Genomic DNA, 24530 nt, shown 5'->3' on the forward strand with positions numbered 1-24530 from the left:
TACGATCGATCGAATTCTTTTTCCAGAACTGCTTTATGCTCCCTGACATGGAGGCCTTGTGAGAAGCACAAACCGCATGACTGAAAGATAGGATTTTTCGTTTTTTTTATTTGCAAGTAAAATGTTAAGCAGAAGATGACAGTAACTGAATGGTCTTTAAGGCAGATGCCTCTACCTGATGGGTTTCAGGTCCCTTTGTTTACCAAGCTGGTGCTTAGTCTTTGTAAGCTTACCAGACACAGGTTTTCCTGAGTCGCATACCCATAGCTCACTAGCACCAAGCACCGTCCAGGGATCCATTCCCAAGTCTGCTGCTTGACATTGCTCTTTGACTTCCTGTTGTGCCACCTCCAGCAACTGTAGGTACAGTTAGAGTTGGAGCTCCCACTACTACTTTGTAGTACCCAATTCCCTTCGCCACCTCTGAACATCTTTCCCTATCATCTCTTATCTAACGGTAACCTTCCGGTCCCTGTCTTGCTCCTCCCACCAGCTGGTCCCGCCCAGGGCCTACCTGCACCCTCCTGATTTTTCCACCTCCTCCAGACACCTGCCACATCCTTTGCCACTTCATCCAACTTTTCACTATGTTCTCCTGATGTTACCAGTCCTTCAAACCCTCACCACCTCCTCCTAGTACAACCACCTCCTCTGATGTTACCACCTTCTCCAGTCTATTAACACCTCCTGAAGTCCTTCTCTTCTCTTTTTACCCTCTCCTCCACTCTGTTCTAGCTTCTTCACCCCCTCTCACCTCCAATCCTACACAGATTTTGTTAGAAGCTCCTAACGTCTCCAACCACCATTCTCAACTCAACATCGTCCAACAATCCACACTTGGGAGTTGGGACTAGTTGCATTTTTACTGCTCTCCTTCATCTTTCTGGTTGAGTCTTTATCTTCGGGTCTGCACCTGTGAGTGGTAACTGAAAGGGTGGGCTCGGATTGATGGTTTGTCTGAGTGTATCTGGGGCTATTTGAGGCTCAGGAATTTGGACAAAGCCTATATATCGCAAGTTTGGTTATCCTGGTTTCCAAATGTTTGTCTGATCCCCTCTGAGGCGATCTGAGCTGGGGTAAGGGCTGTGGTCTTTCCCGCGCGAGCATTACAGATTGGCAACATGCTAGGTAAGGGTTTTAGTTTGTGTATTTGCTGACCGTACCGTACTGTGCATGTGGGGGTGTGTGACACTTCGTTTCCTCAACATACATCATTTCTGTAGTGGGTTGTACTGCTGTGAAAATCTGGCTACAGCGTGAGACACAGAATGCACCAGGGCGAGGGGGAACGAGCCCAATGGATCAACATCCGAAGGTAGCTCCTTGTCCACTGGAGCCGGTAGGTCCAGCAGTCTGCTCCGAGGTAAACGCAGAAGCTGTTAATGTCGGGGCCTCTGTAACATTTTCTGCTAAAGAGATTCTCCCACTGCCCCATTGTCAAGGATCGAGCAGGGAATGGTACCTGAGGTGGAGAATTCTCTGAAGAGTCTCTGGCGTGAGAACGAAGAAGAGTGATCCTTGGATGAGTCCATTGGGGAGTTGCACCTGTTCCTGTGTTTCTTTTACTTCTTGTCCTTTCAAACTGGGGATTGCTCCTTTACCCAGTCTTCCACTGGTGCCCTCCTGTACTCTGTGCCAGACAATCTAAAAGTGGCCCATGTATCACACCAGTAGCTGACAGGTTTAGTGGCAGCATCCCTTTGGCTGCATCGACTAGCGCGACTCACAATTCTGAGGCTTATAGACTTCCCTCAGAAAACACAGGCAAATCCTGTGGGGGTTCAAGACAAACAGGAATTTAGGTTAGTCGTATATTGCTTAATAAAATGTTCAAGTCATGTGTAAGACAGTGGCTGAGTTCAAGGACAGCCAGGTTTCTGCAAAGCCCAAGTTATTGAAGCCAAAGAACATTAATGTGTAGTAGCATAGATCAGGTGTAGCATGAGGGGCATGGCACACCCTCACATCCTCTGTGCGGTCTGAGAATAGGGCAGTCCAGCAATCTGGGTGGGTGGTGGCCTGGTGGTCTGGGTGGGTGGTCGCCTGATGGTCTTGGAGGAGGGTGCCCTAGTAGTCTGGGAGAAGGGTGACCTGGCGGTCTAGGCAGTAATTGTCAGACCAAGCAGGCTGGGAAAGGGTAGTTGGACCCAGCAGGCTGGGCAAGGATTGTCAGACCGAGAGGGGCAGACAAGGGTTGTCAGACCAAGAGACATGGACTATGGTTGTCAGACCAAGAGAGGCGGGCAAAAAAAGAGAAGCTTTGAGCAGAAAGAGAGAAACGTGAGAGAAATTTGGAAAAATAGTGAATTTTGTTATGTAGGTGGGGACATTACATTGGACGAGAGGTGGAGATCTGGAGTGAGGAACAGACAGTGCTGGATCCTAACACAAGGGCTACTCCTAGGAGGGGATGAAGAATAAGCTAGTGCAAGGATTCAAAGAGTTGCAGAAGAAGCTTTAAAGAGGAGACCTAGAGCAGAGATTTTTAGGAACTAGAATGGAGACGAGACGTAGAGAGAAAGAGGAACTGAAGGAGGTGGCAGGAGAACCCACACAAAGCAAAGGGTGGTGGTGAGAGGTTCAGTGAGAGAACTATGATGAGACTTGAGGACAACTTTCTGTCTTCATGCTGTTCTAATCCTTCCTTCACAATGCCATTTACAGGCTCCACCAACATGTTGAAATCCATGGTCGAGACTCTGGAGGAGACTCTCCCTTGAGGACGCTAGAAGATGTAATATGCAAAAACCTTTAACAGGGAACTGAGGACAGTTAGAAAAAACTCAGCAAAGACCAGAGAAGAAGCAGTAACCCCTTAAACTGATACTGATAACCAAGCTGAGACATGCCTAAGAAGACTATAGAGGAAGGTTGCAGGAACAACTTACACCTGGGACCGAGAGCCAAGGAAAAAGAGACCCAAGAAGGCTGCAGTAGAATTTTTTGGAGCACCATTAATCCAAGACTATAAGCATTCACCAATTCCATTACCCTGCCTCTAAACTACAGACAATTGGGAGGACCTCTTATTTGGACACACGTACACCAGAGAGAGGCTCTTTGTTGTCCTGGAGAACTGTTTGGGTTCTGAGAAAATCTTCATCCTGCCAAATTTGGTTTAATTAAAAACAGTGGCGGCTGGTGATTTATTTCAATTGTTTTCAATGGAGGGCCATAAATATACTGCAGTAATTAGCATGAGCAATCAAGTGTAGCAATGGAGCACAAATTAACCAAGGGGGGCTAGAGGTATACCCCCACTTAATGGATTTAAATGTTGTGAGGTCCAGAAAACTTTTGTGAAAAAATAGGTAAACGGCCATTAAACTTACAATCGATTTAGAAGGAAAACACCTAAAAACTCCACCAGATGCCAAGTCGGCCACAGTACATAGACGCATTTTCCGGATCTCTCTGCCCACGTTGTAAGCAAGGATTTCTACTTTAAGGACACAGTCATGATGGCTGTGCCCAAAAATGGCAGTACCCATACTATGAGACTGTGCAGATGTTGGGTTTGGTCAATAAAGCTTTCACTATATGAATGCACTTGAGTTGGCTTTGCCAAATAATGTCAGTTCCACCCTGAAAATAATCACAAGTCTTCCACTTAGGCGCTCCAAAAATTAATTTTAAATGTTGCACAAATTGTTCAATACATTATTTCATGTGGATTTTGTGACCGTACATGACAAGAAAAAATAAAGAAAGAATAAATCATAATTTCCACTTTTGACCAGAGGAGCTTTTGATTGTATTTGCAAATTCCTCTTTGCTTTTCAATTTTTAATGGCTCCTCTGTTCTATAGGTAAGTTGTTATGCAAGATGGTATCGATCTTCTGGATTGCTGTGAGGGTTATAAGGTTCACCCTCTACCTTCTAAGTATGGTTCACCCTCTACACGTGTTTCACCCTGATTATGTTGGCAAGGATCTTCAGGAGGGATTTATAACATACAATTGCGCTAATTGAAGCTAAAGGAGAAAGGAAACAGAAAGAAGAACCAACAGATAATTGTTTGTAATACTGTTTGTCATCAGGTTCGCCCTGTTATTGTTTTATGGTTTGGTGCCAATTTACATGTCTTGAGATTCTCTTATTTAAGCTGTCTTCTAGTGTTGGATAAAGTTTCCTTAATGGTCCCGTTTTTTAGACAAGTTTGCCGCATATGCCCAAAGTTTTGTAAACAGTCTACGAAAAAAATAAATATATAAGTGATATAAACGTGGCTGATTGGCTATTTGGGATAGGAGTTTCCTCTTCTTAACCTAAATAGGTTCTACCGTTTTAGATGTGCAAGGTTCCTAATACTGGGCTCACCTGAATATATTGCTTGGTCTGGAATCTTCTTCGCGGTCGCTTTCGAGGGTGTGCATCGGATCCGATTGTCCGATGCATCTCTCGAGTGGGCCGCTTTTTTTAGTTGGTCCGCGGCGTCGCGACATGATCACGTCGTTGCGCCGTGGACGCGGACTGGCGTCACCACGCAACGTGCGTCGCGTAGCCTTTCCGATCGCCATTTTGGATCGGGAGAGATGCTGTGTTTGTGCCGGGAAAAACTATGTCCCTGCCGGTCTCCATTATGGATCGAGCATGGGGATCTATTAGTTCCTAATGGAGAATCAAGGTGTACTTTCTATAATTTCGGAGCATGTCTGCTCCATACACAATGTCAAAATTCTGAAAGATATTGTGCGCAATTTTACATACATTCTGGTAAGTATTAACACAGATATACATGATCTCTGTACACTATAAATTGAGATAGCATCTTGCATTTTTTACATTTTACACAAAAGGCCCCATTTCCGTATCAGAGTTTAAACCTTGGTTGCAACAGTCCATTATGCAAATCCATTTGGCTTCATGTTGCCGAAGTTTCTTTTCTTTGTTGCCGCCTCTCTGTCCCATCTTAACTTGTTCAATACCTAAGTATCTTATCTCATCAATGTTTTCCTGGGGATGTTCCATTGTGAAGTGTTTTCCCAGTGGGTATCTGCTGTCTTTGTTCCTGATTGTGCGTAAATGTTCTGCAATCCTTATTTTTAGAGGTCTTATTGTACTGCCTATATATTGTTTATTGCATATACAGATGATAGCATATATTATGGTGCTCGTGTTGCAGTTCATGAAATCCATTATATTGTGCGTTTTTCCATTAGGTAAGATTATAGATTTTTTGCCATTTTCTGCAAACTTAAAATAGTTGCATTGTCCACACTTGTAGAATCCTACTAGTTTCTCTTTTGACCATAGTTGTGTTTGTCCTTGTGTTGGTGAATCTTGTATGAAATGAGATGGGCATAGAGTTTGTTTGAGATTTCTCACTTTACGATATGAGATCAGAGGGTGGTCATCAATATAGCCCTTCAATTCATCATCCAATGTAAGTATATTCCAGTGTTTATTTAAGATTTTCCTTAGAATTTTGTTGTCTGAACTGAAGGTGGTGACAAATCTTAGTTTGTTGATTGTTTTGTCTGATTGCTCTTGTTTTGTTGTTTTTTGTAGAAGATCTAGGCGATTATGTTGTTGAACTTTTATTAGTGTCTCCTTTCGAAGTTTATCGTGATAACCTCTTTTTTGAAATGTGGCCGTTGCTATTTCCAAATGTTTGTACATTTCACTGTCTTTGGTGTAGTTCTGTTTGATTTTTATGAATTCTCCGTAGGGTATATTTTTTATTGTATGTGGTGGATGATTACTGTCGGCATGCAAAATGCTGTTGCCAGCAGTGGGTTTTGTATAGAGAGTAGTTTGGATTTTATTGTCTTCAATATACAGTTCCAAGTCTAGGAAATGAATCCGGTCTAGACTTTCTTCCATGGTGAGTTTTAGATTATAGTTGTTGTTGTTGAGATATTTTTTATAGTCTTGCAAGGATTTTTGGTTACCATTCCATATCACTAGGATATCATCAATATACCTGCCCCAAAAGATGATCTGATTGTTTTCTGTAAATGTCAGTTCCATTTCACTTTTTCCTCCCACAGATTCCTAATGTATGATTTTCCATCTCCAGCTACTCTGCGCCTGCTCTGCTCAGTGCCATTATATGCATTGCACCAGGTGTAAAGACGTGTCCAGTATAAATGGGTCCCCATTCCCCATGACCCCTGTTTGTTTTTTCTGCATGCTCAGTACACTTTTGGGAATGCCATTCAGCTTTGCATGCTATTTTCTGAATCTAGCATAACCCCTCAAAGATCTGTCTTCAAGCCTTGTTTCGGCTGCAGGAGACTGATGTCTGTCTTGGAGCCCCACAGGATTTGCATGTTTTGTCTGGGAGAAGGCTATAACCCTCAGGATTGCGAGTCCTGCTAGTCAAGGCATCCTGCCACTAAACATTTCAGCTACTTCCACAAATGTAGTTCAAGGGCCACTTCCAGGTTTTCTGGCACAGAGTACATGAGTGCTTCAGTGGAAGACAGGGTGAAGGAACAGTCCCCAGTCAGAAAGGACAAGAAAAAAAGAACCACAGGAAGAGGTGCTACTCCCCAATCGACTCATCCACTCATCCCTCTTCTTCGTTCTCACTCCAGAGACACTTCAGAGCATTCTACACCTACACCTCTGCTACCATTGCCAACTTGATTCTACACAATGAGGCAGTGGTAGAATGTTTTTGCAGAAAATGTAACCAAGGCCCCAACATAAACGGCTTTGACCTTTCCCCCGGAAAAGACTGCAGGACCCACTTGCTCGATTAAGGCTTCAAGGCCTGCTCTCTGTACCATGACTGCACATCTGCAGCTCCCAGTGGACAAGGCTCTACCTTTGTATGTTGAACCCTTGGGTGTTGCCTGATTATCACAACAGTACGACCCACTATGAGGGGTCATTTTATATAAGAAATATTTCACTTTTTAGCGGGTGCCTGAGAGCCCAACAAGATGGCCCCGGGCTGATGAGGCTCTGAAGGGTGAGAGCTAAGTTGCTCAGATAACTCTCTCCCAGATGCTTTAATTATTCAGCCAACGGGCTGTGCCGCCGTCTGAAGAATCAACCCTGCTGTGACCAGCAGAGGGGCCTCAGAACCAGAGATGTGATTGTTGAGCGCTGCAGTTCGCCAACCTCTGCCTTTTCGTCTTAGGGGACAGCAATGGAGGGGAGGTTCCTTTCGATATTACTCATTCTTTAGTAAATCGAGAGGAGCTGCAAGGCAAAGGGGCCACCGTAGGAGTGCCAGAGGTGGAAAACCGGGTACTCGAGGTGCCAAGGCCGCTCGGGCAGCTGCCTCTTTGCCCTCAGGCACTGCCGCAGCCGCTTCAGCTCAGTCATGAGGCCATCTCCCATGGTTCGCCGGTTGGGGGAAGGCTGGCACAGCATCTTGTAGAGTGGCGTGCCATTACTTCAGATGTGTGGGTTCTGGAGATCATAGCCCACCGCTACTGTCTTCTTTTCCGGCAGAGGCCTCACGACAATCCACCAGGCAATCTCTTTGAAGAGTCCGGATCCGCTCCTTGCGCAGAAAATTCAATCCCTGCTGGAGAAAGGCGCCATAGAACTGGTGCCTGTAGCAGAGAGGAACAAGAGATGGTATTCCCCTTATTTTTTGATTTCGAAGAAAGATGGGGGATTGAGATCCATCATGGACTTGCGCGGTTTGAACAAGCTCCTCAGGAAGGACAAGTTCAAGATGGTTACTCTTTCTCAAGTCCTCCAGGCCCTTCAACTTCAGGACTGGTTGGTGTCTCTCGACCTCAAGGGCGCTTATTTTCATGTGCTGATCCATCCAAAGCACAAGTAGTACCTGAGGTTCGCGGTTGGTGACTCGCACTTTCAGTTTCGGGTCCTGCCGTTCGGATTGACCTCTGCCTCGAGGGTATTCACCAAGCTCATGGTGGTGGTGGCAGCGTATCTCAGGAAAGGGGGGATTCACGTCTACCCCTACCTGGACGATTGGTTGATCAGGGCGCATTCTCCCCCGCAAGTCCTGGATCATCTGTCCGTCACCTGCCACTCCCTTCACAGGCTGGTCTTCTCCCTCAACTTGAAGAAGTCCCATTTGACGCCAACCAAGCGGCTCCAGTACATTGGAGCAGTGCTCGACACTTCCCTGGGGCAGTGTTTTCCTCCCCAGGTGAGGGCACAAGTTTCAACACGCCCAGAGTCTCCCGGCATTCGATTCCTTGAGGTTGCTCAGCCTTATGGCATCCTGCATTCTTCTGGTGCCGGAGGCCAGGTTGCGGATGAGATCTCTGCAGTGGGCCCTCAAGATGCAGTGGTGGCAGTCCTCCGGCAGGATGTCGGACCCCATTCAGGTGCCGCCCTCGGTCGCCCAGGACCCTCTGTGGTGGGCCGTCGATGGCAATCTGATGAAGGGGGCTCCGTTTTGGCTACCCTGGCCGGAGGTGACGATCGTGATGGACGCATCCCTCACGGGATGGGGAGCTCATGCCAACGAGTTGACAGTCAGCGGTCGTTGGTCTCCATCGAAGTCCAGACTCCATATGAATCTTGTTGGAGCTGCGGGTCGTCAGGCTTGCCCTGAAGGCTTTTCTGCCGACTGTGCGAGGAAGGAATGTCCCGATTCTGGTGGAAAACACAGTGGCCATGCACTACCTCAACAAAAAGGGGGGGGGGGAACAGGGTCACTTCCTCTGTGCAGGGAGGCGATGCAGCTCTGGTTCTGGGCCACCAAGCAGGAAGTTTCGATCTCGGCAGTTCATCTGGCTGGAGATGAAAACAAGACGGGGGACGCTCTGAGCAGGCAGAGCGTGATCTCTCACGAGTGGGAGCTGGCTCAGGAGATTCTCCTGGAGATCTTCGCCCTTTGGGGAACCCCTCAGGTGGATCTCTTCGCCTCCAGTGTCAACCGGAAGTGCGAAAGGTTCTGCTCGCGGGAATTTCCTCCAAAAGGAGCCTTAGGAGATGCGTTCGTGGTGGAGTGGTCCTTCCCACTGCTGTACGCGTTTCCTCCAGTCCCCGTCATCCCGCAAGTGCTGCAGAGGTTATGGAGGTTTGGTTCCCGGATGATCCTCATTGCTCCGACTTGGGCTCGGAGGACGTGGTACCCGGACCTTCTGGACTTGTCCATCTGCCCTCCACGTCGTCTTCCCTACCGAGACGACCTGCTCTCATGGGGGTGGGGGGAGTCAGGTTCTCCGTCCAGAGGTCAGATCCCTCAACCTTTCACGCTTGGCTTCTGAAAGGTTGAGGTATAAGGATTGGGACCTCCCTGAAGATGTGATGGAGGTGTTGCTTTCGGCCAGACAGCCGGCAACAAAGTCCCTGTACCGTTGCCGTTGGAGAAAGTTCTGCGACTGGTGCAGGGTTAAGAATGTGCATCCTTTTTCATGTGACATTCCTGTAGTTCTGTATTTTCTGCTTTCTTTGGCTCACAGGGGCCTGCAAGTGGGTACTGTTAAAGGTTACCTGGCGGCGCTGTCTATATTTAAGCGCTCGTCTGAGGAGTGTTCTTATTTTAAAATTCCTTTAATTTCTCAGTTTCTCAAAGGACTCACTTATGTGTTTCCGCCGGCACCTTTACAGGTGCCTGGTTGGGATTTGAACCTTGATCTGAAATGCCTTACGGGTGCTCCATTTGAGCCTTTACATTCTTGACCTTTGAGGCTGTTAACCCTCAAAAAATCTGTGTTTTTAGTTGCGGTCACTTGCGCTCGCAGAGTGAGTAAGTTGCAGGCACTTTCAGTTAGCCCACCCTTCACTGTGTTTCATAAGGGCAGGGTTGTCCTTAGAGTTTGTCCTTCCTTTCTTCCGAAGGTGGTGTCGGAATTTCATTTGAGCCAGAAGGTTATTCTTCCGGCATTTTATCCTACTCCACATCCTGGTAAGGAAGAGGAGAGGCTCCATAGGTTGGATGCTAGGAGAGCTTTAAGTTTCTACATTTCTTGCATGTGCCGGGTCAGAGTGGACGATCAGCTCTTTATTGGTTATGCTGGAAGGCATTTGGGACAAGCTGTGACTAAGCAGACTTTGTTTAGATGGATTATCTTGGCAATTTCTGAATGTTACCGCTTGGCGGGTAAGGACCCTCCGGTAGGCTTACGGGCCCATTCTACTAGGGGTATGGCTGCCTCTACTGCCCTGCAGAGGGGTGTTCCTATTCGTAACATCTTTGATGCAGCCACTTGGGCTTCAATCCATACTTTTGTACGTCACTACTCCCTCGATCCTATCCATGGGGAGGATCTGGCCTTTGGCAAGGCGGTCCTTTACTCTGCAATTTGATTGGGCATTCTAAATTTCTATATTCTAAATTATTTTCCCTCCTCATAGACATGGAATATGTCGGAGGACCCAATCCCCTCGAAGAACAAGTTACTCTTACCTGGTAACGTTCTTTCGATGGGATTGTCTGACAACGTATTCCATATCGCTCCCTCCCTACCTGCCCCGCTACAGAATTTCTTATGCGATTGCAGTTTACGTATCCGCAAGGCTTTCTGTGGTCATACTGGCAGTGGTTTGGTGGCGTAAGTTCTGGGGAAAAAAATTACAACTGAGGCTACGGGTGTCGTGCGTCCTACTTATAACATCCGGTGACGTCGGCTCGACGGAGGCCCTCGAGGACAGCGTATTGACATCAATGCAGGACGCAGACGCCGAAAGATTTTCCGAAGCAGCACAGCTGTGGTGATTACTGTCATCGATATGGAATACGTCGTCGGACCATCCCATTGAAAGAACGTTACCAGGTAAGAGAGTCAATTGTTCTTCTAAAAGGGTGGCACACATGTGCATTTAGTATCAGTGAGGAGGAGCGGCTAGGAGCGGTGCTCCTATACTTTTATTTTTCCTCTGTCATTCCTATACTTCTATTTTAAAAAGACACTGTTCCGGACGTTTCTTTGTCAAATAAAAATATACGATTCCGAGTCAGACTACGACGAGAAGTCAAATCTCTCAGCAGAGTCGCTCTCTCAGATTGAGCTGCCGGCAGGCAGCAATATCTGGATCGCACAAACCATGTCTCGTCCCACGCATGTGCATTAAGCAGCGGCCTGGCTAGCATTCTGTAAGTGTGCACGTGCCCTCACAGTGCGCAAGCATTGGCCAGCCAAGCCTAACACCTTAGTGTTAAGGATCGATATCTGTGACTGACTATAATCAATCCAGCAGCAGGACGCAGCCGCCAGCCAATCTACACACTTAGACTCGAGCCACAGCAGGCACACTGACTGTTCTGTTGGGTGCATTTACATATCATTCACTGCACCTTTGTTTGTGTGGCACACTGGTTGTCCAATGCGAACCGGGCTGCTCTTTACAGTAGCGTGCGCTGGTCTGGTCCTGGTCCCCTTTGCCACTTCTAATCACCCTGTACTGATGGCCACGGCAGGTAGCAGAGCATAAAAGGCAGCCTACGCCTTTGTGGCTCGAAATGCATTAAAGATCTCCAGGGCGGGATAGCATTGCTTGTTTAATCGTACACTGTGTCGGTACTTAGCTGCTGTGAAGTCCTCAACCCACCCAGCAAGCTCCAGTTTTGCCAAATGCTGTCTGCATCGTGTGTGCTAAGGGGTGTGCCGGCCCAGAGCATGTAAACCACTGTGCCCCAAAGCCAACCTTGCAGTGCCAAAGGCTCGCCTTTTCTGAAACCGATTTGATGATTCCATCATGTGGAACCACTGCTGCAATAGACAGCCATTTTCCCAACTAATGCACATGGCAATGGTGTGGTGTAGGTTGTGCTAAGGGGGGGGGGGTGTGGGACGCCGCCGCCGCCAATGCAAGTTATGTTCCTGGCCTGGATGGCTGCCTGGCCGTTTACCATGTAGTCCCGACCTTACTGGCCTTACGGCGCCAAGCCTTGTCCGAGAGTGGGGGGCACATTGTACCCCCACCTGGAGTAAGGACCGTGTTCTGCGTTCGGAAATGAGAGTAGTCAAAGGAAAATGCCGGCTCAGTCGATGCCCACAATTTCACAAGGTCATCAACCCCAGAATTATCTGTTTTTCTTCTTCCCAACTCATTTCCACTCCCTTTATCGAGTTGTGAAGAATGAAAGACTGTCTTACCCCAAAAGGGGATTTATGCATTTAACCGTCATGTTGTCAACTTGCCCCATATTTCTGCCTTAAGCAGGGCATTGACTCAAGAGTCAGTGGGTTAATTCAGAGACCTGTCTGCAACATGAAGGCCACACATTCACATTTTGCAGCTTCAGAAGAGCTCTGTGTATAACTAAAATACATGGTGGTGTAGCCTGATGAGAACGTCCAGAGGAGTAATGTGCCTTCTACAGGACACTGTGTATAACCTACATGGTCTTGGGTTCAAATCCTACTAAGATAGCTAATTGTGTTAATGCACATGGTGCACTGATCTGTGTGCACCCCACACAGGTAACTAGTTTGAACCCATGCAGAGCTAACTCGTTATGCCATCCTTCGGAGGAGGCTGAAGTCAGTCAATGACTTAATTAGGAGGGGAATTTTATTTTATATTTGCTCTATCAATGGTAATTCGAATTCTTGCATAGCTCTGCTACTCTTCTCCAGCTTGAGCAGGGAGAGACAGTAGGCTGAATGCTTGTTTGCTTGCTTTGTTCCAACACTGTGTTGTCCTAGTGTTTGTATGTGTGAAACTGTAAGTGGAATGGCTTTACAGATGCATTTTAATGATCAGCAGCACAAACACATTCGCTTTTATTAAAAAACCTGTGCTCATAGCGCAGAAAAGTCGCTCCTTCTGGACTCACCTGATCCTTTCTTTCTTGCAGAAGGGCTCTTGTTAGGGTCAAGGCATCAGTAGCTCTGCTAGAAAACCCCTGAATGTGCAACCCAACACTACACATCCAGGATATAGATGGCTGCCATGCAAACCATTCTTAGCTTGTAGTTTCAACCCATTTATATCCAACTGATGATTCTAGTGACTCACTCACGCATACTAATATTTAGTCATCGTCCAAAACGTACAGGCTGTTATTTTTTTCAGTAAAAGTTTTTTTTTGTGTGTAAGGAGATATGAAAGATGTGTGAATTGAGTTGAAGCCTTGGCGTTACTCGGTTTCCCATGTGCTAAATTTGCCAATTTTAGCGACTGCACAGTGTTCATAAACACCCAAAAAGCTCAGAAGATAAAAAGTTCATTTACATTTCAATTTTAGTCATCAATCTAGATCTTTTTTACGGTAATACAGGCTGAAGGGGGTGGTCTGGTGAAGGGACGGGGTCAGGTAAAGGGGGCGCAGTAAAGTAGGGGCGTAAGCATTTGGTTGGGCATAGGGAAGCTGAAATCCTAAATACACCACTGGGAGGAAGCCGCTGCAACATTCCGTCCCCACCCTCCACCTCAACAACAGTTGCTGAGCCTCGGAGGCTCCCTACTGTAGCCCACAAAGTTAATGGTACGGAAGGTGGACAAACTACAATAAACGTCCGTGATGTGCCCATAAAAGGAAGACCTCCGGTTGTGCATGTCCTAGGATCACCGTTGCTCAGTGTGAAATGGCCCTGGTCGTCCGGACAATGCTGTATGAAACTGGCCTGATTCTAGCGGGAAGCCCTGAGAACACAACTTGGCACAGAGCAGTGAGGGGTGCCACTTTGGAGGCTGGCTATCAAGCTACTGGAATTCTAAGCCCACCCCTAACCAATGTTCCCTCTAAGCTGTGCGCATGTGCGCCTGCCCAGCTTCCTTCTGGTTGCCGTTGAAAAGACTTTTAGCAGCGCACACAGACAATTCTCACATATTCAAAAAGATTTAATAAGGCACAAGCCACAGCCATTACCTGAAATTGTCTTTCTCTTAAAATAAGCAACTAGTTTTGATTTTTCTGCTCATTTGCATTACACTACTATGCACCTAAAATCCCCAACAGCAAAATACAATGCAAGGGGTTCAAAACTAATCATAAAAACTGGCTCCATGAATCGAAGAATCTAACCAAGGTATGCCTGCACACGTTAACCAAATGTTTTTCCTCAACACACAGGACTACCTGACTCTACCCCACTTTGACCATATGACTGTAACTTCTGCTCATCTGTGTGACTGTGTTTGGCTTCTTTGAAGTGTCGGTAAACGGGTGATCTGCTGTTTTTCTTCCTGATGTAAGACTTATGTTCCGTCCACCGGTCGTTAGCTCGTCTGATGGTTTGACCTACAAAGTATATGACACTAGAGCACTTCAGAGCATAGATAACACAAGTTGCGTTACAAGTTGCGATGTGACGTAGTTTGATCTTCTTCACCATGTTGGGGTGATGTATGTGCTCCCCTTTGATGATATTCGAACAGTGTTGGCAATTGAGGCACAGGAATGTACTCGACTCCTGTCTGTGTAGTAATAACTGTGAAGGTTTTCAAACTTGTTCTGCTTTGACTAATGAGTCTCTGAAATTCCTTCCTCTTTTGTATGCCATCATAGGTGGTTCTGGGAACAATGTGTTCAAATAAGGATCCAATTTGATATAGGCCAGTTTTTCTTGATAGTTCTTGCAATTTAATGGCTCTGTGCTGAGAATTTTAACGTGTGTATCAATCTGTTTCTCCAGCATGGGGTCTGGCATGGATTCACATGCTCATGAATATTCCCCGTCGTCAGGCTGGGAATCCTCGGTAAAGAAAAAACCAGTATCAGTTTCGTTTCTGATCTGTCTTTCGTAGTAATAACCAATCACTGGTCTCTGCGTCATACTGACCACAGCCAATGACTGCCCTCTACCTAAGCACCGCCTCTGGCAGCCATCTTCAGATTTTTACCGCACGTTCATGTGTTGGGATCCTCGTGCTATTGCTCTCGAGCGTTAGTGCTATTTTTCGCGCTTTTTCACAAAAAACTTCGATTCTTTCGGTCAAAAGAGCCTCAAGCTCCACCGATCCTACATCCGATCAACGGGGACCCGTGTCGGATTCATCTGTGCCCCTCAAGGGTGAAGATTTCGTCGAGCTACGCTTCGGAGGACTCCAGAAGCTTCTCAGGCCCGGTCTCGGAGATGGCCCAGGAGAAGGGAAGCTCGACGCCCGGAAAGCTGTTCAGGGTCTGCCCTGGATGCCAGCTGCAGAACGTCTTCAAGGAGGACGAACACTCTTTCTGCCTTTACTGCCTTCATGAGGACAAGACGCACGTGGAGAAGGACTGTGCGTTTTGCGGCAACATGTCGGAACGGACCATGAAGGACCGCCATCAACGCCTCGCCAACTGGCTGGAGGGTAAGAGCCCGTCTGGCGAGAAGAAGAAGAAATCCGAGCGGTCTTCTAAGACCTTTGAGGGCGCCCCGGCGACGGGGGCCCAACATAAGGCCAAGCACCGCGAGTCCGCTGGCACCGGGAGCGCCGAACGGTCGGGCTCTACGGGCGCCAGGCAGGGCGCACCCTCCCCGGCACCATCAACCACGAGCCAACGCTCTGGGTCGGGTAAGAGGAAGGCCGAGCACCCGGCGAAGCTCCTGGAGAGGCCCCGGTCGAGCTCTAAGGCAGAGGAGGAGCGTGGCAGTGCCCCCTCCCTCAAGGATAAGGCGGTGAGCGCACCTAAGGTGGTGAAGGCCTTGATCCATCCGACCAAGCCCTCTATCGAAACGGTCGCGGCGGCCCTGGCTCAGCCTGTGGTGGCTACACCAGTGGTGGCGACCTCAGGGCCCAGAATCTCCCTGCCTCCGCGGAGGGAGTCTTCCTTTGTGCCCATCGATAGGACCCCCGTGAAACCCTCCGTGGGGAAGAAGAAGGGGGGGCAGGGCGTCGTCGTAGATTCGGCCTCAACCTCAGAAGAGGAGCTGATCGAGGTCTTAAGCCACGGCCTAGGCGTGGAAGAAGGCCAGCCCGTCGGAATGGACCCCGACGCAGGTGACGACGACGACATCGTCGAGGATACCGACGGGGCCCCTGCTCGCCCGTCGGATTCCCCTCTGCCAGCGCCGCAAGACAACTCGGCGGCCATTTTGTTGGTCATACAGTCCTTATGCTCCGAGATAAGGACGAGGCTACCGTTACCGACGGAGGAACCTCTCCCGTCGGGGGATCCAGAACCGGGACCTTCTGGTGTTCCCCCCCACCAAGAAAAGAAGGATCCATCCACCACCTCCTTTTCAACCGTCGCGCCCCGTCCAGCCCTCCTCCCCGTCCACCCGAGGGGATGATACGGGGACTGACACGGCAGCGACGGGTACGGACGACGAGGCATACGACGAGGATTTTCCGTCGTCGCCTCCCACCAGGGCTTCTCCGCCCGACGAGATCGGATCTTTCCACTCCATGATCTCCAGGGCTTCCGAGCTTTTCCAACTCTGCCCTGAGGAGAAGAAAAAGGAAGGCTTCCTTTATCAGCGGCGCGAGGCCAAGAGGAAGACGGTCCTCGCAGTGCCTCTGTTGGACGACATTTGGGATGAGGGCCTTTCCCTCCTCAAGAACCCTTCCACGACGCCAGCTAGAAGAGACCGGTACGAGAAAAAGTACCGGGTCCCGGACACGGCCCCCCTATGCCTCCGGGCGCAGCCTACCCCGGACTCCGTCGTCTCCGCGGCAGCCAGGAAGAAAGCGGGGGGGGTGCGGCCTCCACATCAACTTCCCCGCGGGACGGCGAGGGAAAGAAATTGGATGCTATGGGACGTAGAGTCATCTCGTCGGCAGCGACGACGATTAAAGCCGCCAACGCCTTGGCTATCGTGGCCCGCTACGACAGGGAGCTCTGGTACAAGATAGCTCCCCTGCTGGATTTTCTGCCGGACGACAAGAGGGCGGAGGCCCTTGAGATCCTGCAGGAAGGTGAGGTGGCGTCGGACCACGCCATCACCGTGGCGACGGACATCGCCGACACTGGGTTCCGCCAGCTGGGCAACGGCGTTTGCCTTCGACGTCGTGGATGGCTCAAAGCTACAGACTTTCGGCAGGACGTCCAGACCAGAGTCCTGGACATGCCCTTCGACGGGAACAACCTGTTTGGGAAGACAGTGGACGATTCCCTTCAGGCCATCAAGGCGGATACTGAGACGGCCAGGGCCCTTGGAGTCCTGCAGCAACGACGAACGCCCTTTCGGAGCGGCGGAGGCAAGGGCGCCTCCAAAGGTTCCGGCGGCGGTTTCGCTTCCTACCGTCAAGCGGCCCGCTCGTCGTCGCAAGAGGCCTACAGAGGACGAGGCAAGTCTAGCGGACCCCGCCGTCGTCGCCAAGGAGGTCAAGGCGGCAAGGCCGCGTCCAAGCAGGATTGAACCGGCCGTGGGGTCGGGCCCCCACCGAAGCACCCCGGTGGGAGGCCGGCTGGCGGGCTTCGTCAGCGTGTGGGAGTCCATCTCCACCGACCGTTGGGTGCTGGACGCCCTGGCCCGGGGCCACGCGCTCGAGTTTCAAAGAAGGTGCCCGCGCGTCCCCCCCGTGGCCAGGAAAGAACTTCACGTCCCTCAACTTCTCCTGGAGGTAAAGGCGATGCTCAGAAAGGGCGCCATCGAACTCGTCCCAAAGAGGTTTCGGGGCTCCGGAGTCTACTCGCGATACTTCCTCGTGAAGAAGAAGACGGGAGGATGGCGCCCCATCCTAGACCTGCGACGTCTGAACAAGTTCATCAAGGCGCAGAAGTTCCGGATGGTCACCCTCCAGCACGTCCTGGGTCAGCTGGAGGAAGGAGACTTCCTATCGTCGTTGGATTTGGAGGATGCCTACTTCCACATTCCCATCCTAAAGGGGCACCGAAAATTCCTCAGATTCGTGGTCCAAGGGCGTCATTACCAGTTCAAAGCCCTCCCCTTCGGACTACGGTCGGCACCCAGGGTATTCACCAAGTGCCTCGCACCGGTGGCGGCGCAGCTGCGCCGCGAGGGGATTCACGTCTACCCCTACCTGGACGACTGGCTCATCCGCGCCAAGACGAGGGAGCTCGCCGTGGTCCACACGGCAAGGACCGTCCAACTCCTCACGGACCTGGGATTCTCCGTGAACTACGCCAAATCCCACCTGGTGCCCGCGCAAGTCGCACTGTTTCTGGGAGCGAGGCTCGACACAGTGTCCCTTCTGGCCTCCCCGTCGGAGGAGAGGACCAGGACCATCTTGGGCAAGGTGCAACGGACGCGGCCAAGGTGAGGTCCATCAAGTCCCTCCTCGGGATGATGTCTTCCTGCATCTACCTCATTCCCATGTGCAGGCTCCGGATGCGCCCGTTGCAAGAATTCCTGGATGCGCGCTGGATCCAGACGACGGGCAGCTTCGAGGAAAGGATCAAGCTCGACGAGAGTTTCCTACGAGCGATACGGTGGTGGGGCACCCGCGCGCATCTGACGGCGGGCATGGACTTCCAGACCCCAGCCCACCAGGAGACTGTGACCACGGATGCCTCCCTGGAAGGGTGGGGAGCGCACACCGAAAATCTGCACGCAAGGGGACTCTGGCTCCCGACGGAGAAGTCCCTGCATATCAACGTCCTGGAGCTACGTGCAGTGTTTTGGGCCCTCAGGTCCTTCCTTCCGTCCCTCAAGGGCAAGGTGGTGAGGATCTTCACCGACAACACCACCACCATGTTTTACATCAGGAAACAGGGCGGAACCAGGTCCCCAGCGCTGTCCAAGGAGGCGCAGGACCTGTGGCATTGGGCCGTCGCCCAAGGGATTTTTCTGGTACCGTTTCATCTGGCAGGGATAATAAACACCATCGCCGACTCACTCAGCAGGGAGCTGCGCTCGTGCCACGAGTGGGAACTACGGCAGGAACTGGTGGATCGCCTCTTCCGACGGTGGGGCACACCCCAGATCGACCTGTTCGCGACGGCAACGAACACCAAGTGCCGGAGGTTCGCCAGCAGGTTTCCCCAGACGAGGAGCATGGGCGATGCTTTCTCGTTCCCCTGGGAGGGCCTGTTCCTCTACGCGTTCCCTCCCTTGCCTCTGCTAATCCGGCTCGTCAACCAGCTCAAGAGGTCACGGTGCAGGATGATCCTCGTCGCACCTGCGTGGCCGAGGCAGATATGGTTCCCGGACCTTCTGGACTTGTCAGCGTCCCCGCCGATCAAGCTGCCGGCGGACGCGGATCTACTCTCCAGGGAAGGAGGCGCCATCCTCCACCACGACCCGAAGTCGCTGAACTTGCAGGCCTGGCTCCTGCAGCGCTAGAGTTTGGAGGATACGACATACCGGCCGATTGCAGAGAGGTTCTTGCAAAGGCCAGGGCGTCCTCGACTCTTAAATGCTACGGACACAAATGGAAGAGGTTCTCTGTCTGGTGCCACGCACAGAAGATTAACCCTCTACGGATTACGGCTCCCCAAGTACTGCCGTACCTGCTGACGCTGGCCAAAGCTGGTCTGGCACACGCGTCCATCAAGATTCATCTTGCTGCGATCTCCCGATACACCAGAACCACGGGGCGGACGTCCTTGTGGTCTCATCGTCGGGTGAAAGAGTTCATGAAGGGACTGTTCAGATCGTTCCCGCCGGTGAAGGCTCCGGCCCCGGCGTGGGAGCTCAACGTGGTGCTGACCAAGCTCATGGGACCTCCGTTCGAGCCTCTGCACTCGGCCCCGTTGAAGTTTCTATCGTGGAAAACAGCTTTTCTTGTGGCCATCACCTCCGCACGACGAGTGGGAGAGATCCAGGCCCTTTCCTGCAAGGCCCCGTACTTGACTTTCCACGACACGAGGGTAGTGCTCAGGACGCACCCCTCCTTCATGCCCAAGGTGCCGTCGGACTTCCATCTCAACGAACCCTTGGTGTTGCCTGTGTTCTTCCCTTCGTCGCCGGCTGAGAGGACTTTGCACTCGCTGGATGTGGCTAGAGCGCTGAAGTTCTACGTAGACCGCACGAAGTGTTTTCGGAAGACGTCACAACTCTTTGTGAACTTTGGACCTGTCAATCAGGGGAAGGCTCTCTCGAAGGCTTCCATTTCCAGATGGCTCTCCGGCTGTATCATGTACTGTCATCGGTTGGCAAACCGACCGCTGCCTGGCCGTCCGAGAGCCCATTCCACCAGAGCGATCGCAGCTACCACGGCGTTCCTATCTGGTGTGCCCCTGCTGGACATATGCAGGGCTGCTACGTGGAGGTCGACGCACACCTTCACGAAATTCTACTGCGTCGACCGGGATTCCAGGGAGGAGTCCAGGGTCGGCCAAGCAGTGCTGCGCAACCTGTTCGCCTGAGGTGAGCCTGGTGAGGAGGTAAGATGCTTAATGTTGAGTTTATGTGATGCTTAATGTTGAGCCTTTGCCACCTCCCGTGGTTGTGCATGTGTGTACTGCTATGTATTCTTTATTCATGAGCATGTGAATCCATGCCAGACCCCATGCTGGAGAAGGAACAAGTTACTTACCTGTAGCTGTTGTTCTCCAGCATGGGTCTGGCATGGATTCACATGCGAACCCTCCCGCCTACCCCTCTGCGGCTCTTCACTTGGTCATACTGCCACTTCACGTGCTTCCAAATCTGAAGATGGCTGCCAGAGGCGGTGCTTAGGTAGAGGGCAGTCATTGGCTGTGGTCAGTATGACGCAGAGACCAGTGATTGGTTATTACTACGAAAGACAGATCAGAAACGAAACTGATACTGGTTTTTTCTTTACCGAGGATTCCCAGCCTGACGACGGGGAATATTCATGAGCATGTGAATCCATGCCAGACCCATGCTGGAGAACAACAGTTACAGGTAAGTAACTTGTTCCTTCTCTCTACTTTAGGTTTAGTTAGTAGATCTATTCTCTGATGGCTCTCCACTCGTGTAGAGGGCATCGTCCAAGATGAGGTGGCTAACCCCTCATTTTAAATCTGTCGGACATCAGCTCATACTCTGTTAGGAGTGTGTTAGTGTTGGGCACTATCCTCTTGAGCCTGAGGGATTTGCTACATGGAAGACTTAATGTGTTTCGGGTGAAAGCTGCTGTAATGCAAAGCGTTGTTGACATCAGTGGGTTTTCGGTAAATGGTGGTATTGAGTTCATTGTTGGTTAAAGTAACCAACACATCAAGAAAATGTAGATGTGGGTCTCTTGCTTCCAGAGTGAACATGATGTTATCACTGCAGTGATTGAGATACTCAAAGAATTGTTGTAGTTCTTTTCTACTGCTTTTCCAGATGGCGAAGACATTGTTGATATAACATTTTGCTGGCCTCCTCAAGGGCCGAAGTATAAATACTTTGGCAGTGCTGAGGTGAATCTTTCTTTTCCAGATCTGGGCTTTACAATCTGCCTGCCTGCACCTAAGACCCCCAGTGCCTCCTGCATTGCATCCGGCCCACGAAGACCTTCCTTGATGGCCACTGTGCTCAGCGAGCTCATCAGCCTGATTGGCTGCCCGCCTCCTCATCTGCAACGAGACACCCGAACAGGCAGGCGTTCACTAGCCCCCTCAAAGGGCCGCCTCTAAGGGTCCATGCACTCCCTGTCTGGCCCTGTCCATGCCTAGAAGGCCACTAGCACTTTCAATAACCCCTGGGATCTGGGCGCTGTATGCTGCTCAACGGTGTTTCGTCGCACTTCACATCTATTCCAGGCTTCACAAGGATAGAGCGCCCCATGTACAGACCTCGCAAACTACTCTGCAGCGTAGTGCACTTGGGTCTTCCTGTCATTTCAAAAAGCCCTAGATACTCTCAAAGGATTTTTTAGGAGACGTGCAGGTATGCCTTGGCATATGCTTTCACTGCACAGTCGCTGTTGTGACCTCGGGCTACCATAACAAGGTTGATGTGTGAAGTAAATGTGGTCACTTCGCCACAATGGTTCTGTGGAAAGCCAAAGAGGTTACTCAGTGCTTGGTGGCTGCCCCAACCAGTGGATAATTGACCCGCGGTGGTATAGGGAGAATCCCCAGATCACCTACTCTTGATCATAATATGGCAGAGGACAGTTAGCTTAACACTCTCCCCAAACGAGATAGCCTAAAGACTTTCTAGCCAGACCCACACTCCCCAAGAATCTAATGTCACATCGTTTCATATGCTGTCAGCTTCACACTCCTTTAAAACTCATACTGTTAATGGTACAAATCTTCCAATGGTAGAAATGAAGTCATTTCAAACTCACTAGGAGAAGCTCCCGAGTGCCTGTGCAGGATACAATTTTGCCCGTTTGTGGTTTTCCAGTAGGGGAAAAGTAATTTCACTGACACTTCGAGGTGCCCAGAGGGCCAGCACAGGAAACAATAGGATTAGTTTTCTTTCAGCCTTGGATTCCACAGTTGATATAAGCTTACCAGACCATTGTTTGCGGACAGAAGATTCTCTTGCAGCGGATACAGAGTTTGCAGAGACCTGACATGCTGTGTACGATCAGAAGAGTAAGAGTGACAGTCAAGGAGTCACAAGATAGGAAGGCAGGAGATCTGTAGCCATCAGACAGTACTAGGCACTAACGGAGAGAGGGAAGTAAATTCCAAGATGGTGAATCCTGGGAAACTCGCATTGGATTACTACGAGGTGCACTAGGGTTCAGGAAAACCTGCAATCCCACTGGGTGGTAAGAGGACATCACAAAAGTGATATCGAAAATTGCAGGTTGACTATAATGATACAATAGTACCTTGTACTGAGGTAATTAACTTATATTGCTCATTTTGCCAGGTGGGGGAAGAAGAGATATGAACTATCCTCTCTAACTTAAAACCTGCCCCTTGTTTAGGTGATGCTTTTCTGCACAAAGCTTTAAGGACTGTATCGAGACCCTGCTTCCCGCAGTTATTCAGATAATTAACATCTCGTTCCAAGAACGTTGTGTGCTAACATGCCTTAAAGATGCCTGGACTGCCTCCTTCAATTAAAAGAACCCCTTGACTTCGGTACATCGTGCACTTGTAACATGTTGCAGAAAAGTTACAACATTGACAAGGACTAAGGGAAACAAAGTCTCCCAGTACTGACTGACTGTAAGGACATGTCAGTTACCCCATAATAAAGTGGGTTAAAAAGCCCAGGGGAGTGCAGCAGAAGGCTGTGCTCCTCTGGCAAAGTCAGACTATGGTTTTTAACAGCAGAAAATAGTTGGGGGGGGGGGGGGGGGTACACAACTGGAGGGAAAATTACACATGAATTGGAAATCTTTCCTAACAGGTTGCAGTCAGTCATCTTATTCGATCAATGGAAACTCAGTCTCCTCCATATCCTCAGTCTGGTATGGTTTGAATTGACTACCTGAGCGAGTAACATTTCTTACATCTGCGATACATCGAAGATGGTGATGTAGGGCCCAAGAGTGATGTACATCCATCATTTCTCTGCCTCAGAACTGCGAGTCGGTGGGGGGTCACGAGGGCCACACTTGGACCTCTTGTCTTCAAAACCATATTCTATACCTGGAAAAGAGCATGCTCGGTCATATTCCATTTGAAGCTCTGGAGGTCTGTCGTAACAGTCGGGGCCAATATTGTAGACCTAGTGCCAGCCTGAACACCATAGCAATACCAATAGTTAACAGAAACGACGGATGAGTAACCAAGTTCAAGACCTAAGAATGATGATAAAAATAAACCCAAATCAGCAAGAACAGGGAAAGCAAGCCAGAAGAAATTGCAATGGTTTACAAGCAGAATGGCAACTGGTGTGTTATACATAGCTGCAAAGCATCTGGCTTGACGTATTGTGCTTCGTTATAATGAGCCAGGGTATTGAAGTCTCTGGTGTTCACAGCGCAACGTGTCTTGGAGCTCATCACGTTACTTCACGCAGCACTTTGATTCAAGTCACATCCGTGCATGTAGCTGGGTAAAGACGTCCTGGCTGACAGCGTGATGTACCTAGGCATTATGGTAAGCGCCAACAGCAGTGGTGAAATCCACGCATCATGACACATGACTCCTAGTTTGGTTTCTGCATAATATAGATATGCAAAAGAAGATTGGGCAGAACCTTTTCATGTTAAAACGGCACCAAACATTAAAAACCTGCACAATTTGGACTCCCTCCACCCGCCTCCCCCAGACAACCTTAACCCCACCCCTGCCCCATGTCACAGCCCCGCTCCGAGTGTTCTAAACCAGTCCCGTATCAAAGGTCCCCACCTACCTGCTTCCCTCTGTTCCTCCTCCCTTGCCTCAGTGCACCATGAAACACTTGTGTATAGGTGCGTTATAAATGCCATATCATATTATCCCCCATCCCCTGTTTTCTTCCCACCTCCCCCATATTTTCAGGTATTTCCCCTGCATCCCTCTTGCCTGATACGCTATATGTTTCATGCTGCGGTAAAGGTCCATGCCTACTTCCGAGTTTGCTACTGTCCGCATGTCTCTGGATCCTCACTTGACCAAGTCAGTTTTTACTTCCATGCCGCAATTACGATCCACTTGCTTTCCCATCTGGTCCCTTCATAATCTCAGCTAACGTGGAAAAGTAGCATTTTGAGGTCTTTGGGAACTGTTCTTCCTAGGATTCTGGTCATCCTGCCAATGACCCTGTCCCATAGGGCCGAGATCGCCCGACACTCCCACATTAGGTGTTAGAAGGTGCCCTTTGCCTCCCCGCACTTAAGGCACATGTCGAACTCAGCCCTGCCCATCCTGTGGAGCTGATCCCTGGAGTAATCTACCCTGTGTACAATTTTATACTGAATCAACCTTGTCCATGAGGATATAGTTACCTCGTTGGCGGCCACCTTTGCTTCTACCCAATCCTCACCCTCCAGGGGGCCTATGTCCCTTTCCCATTTTTCT

General features: G+C 49.9%; 1 protein-coding gene across 1 annotated transcript in view; it reads left to right on the forward strand.

Annotated features, from left to right (window-relative positions):
• ANXA3 (annexin A3) overlaps nt 1-24530 on the forward strand; it is a 542330-nt gene that overhangs the window by 499933 nt on the left and 17867 nt on the right. The gene's annotated exons all lie outside the window — the stretch shown is intronic.

This window comes from Ambystoma mexicanum, chromosome 6p (assembly GCF_040938575.1).
Source record: "Ambystoma mexicanum isolate Mex_15411 chromosome 6p, UKY_AmexF1_1, whole genome shotgun sequence".
Classification (NCBI taxonomy): domain Eukaryota; kingdom Metazoa; phylum Chordata; class Amphibia; order Caudata; family Ambystomatidae; genus Ambystoma; species Ambystoma mexicanum.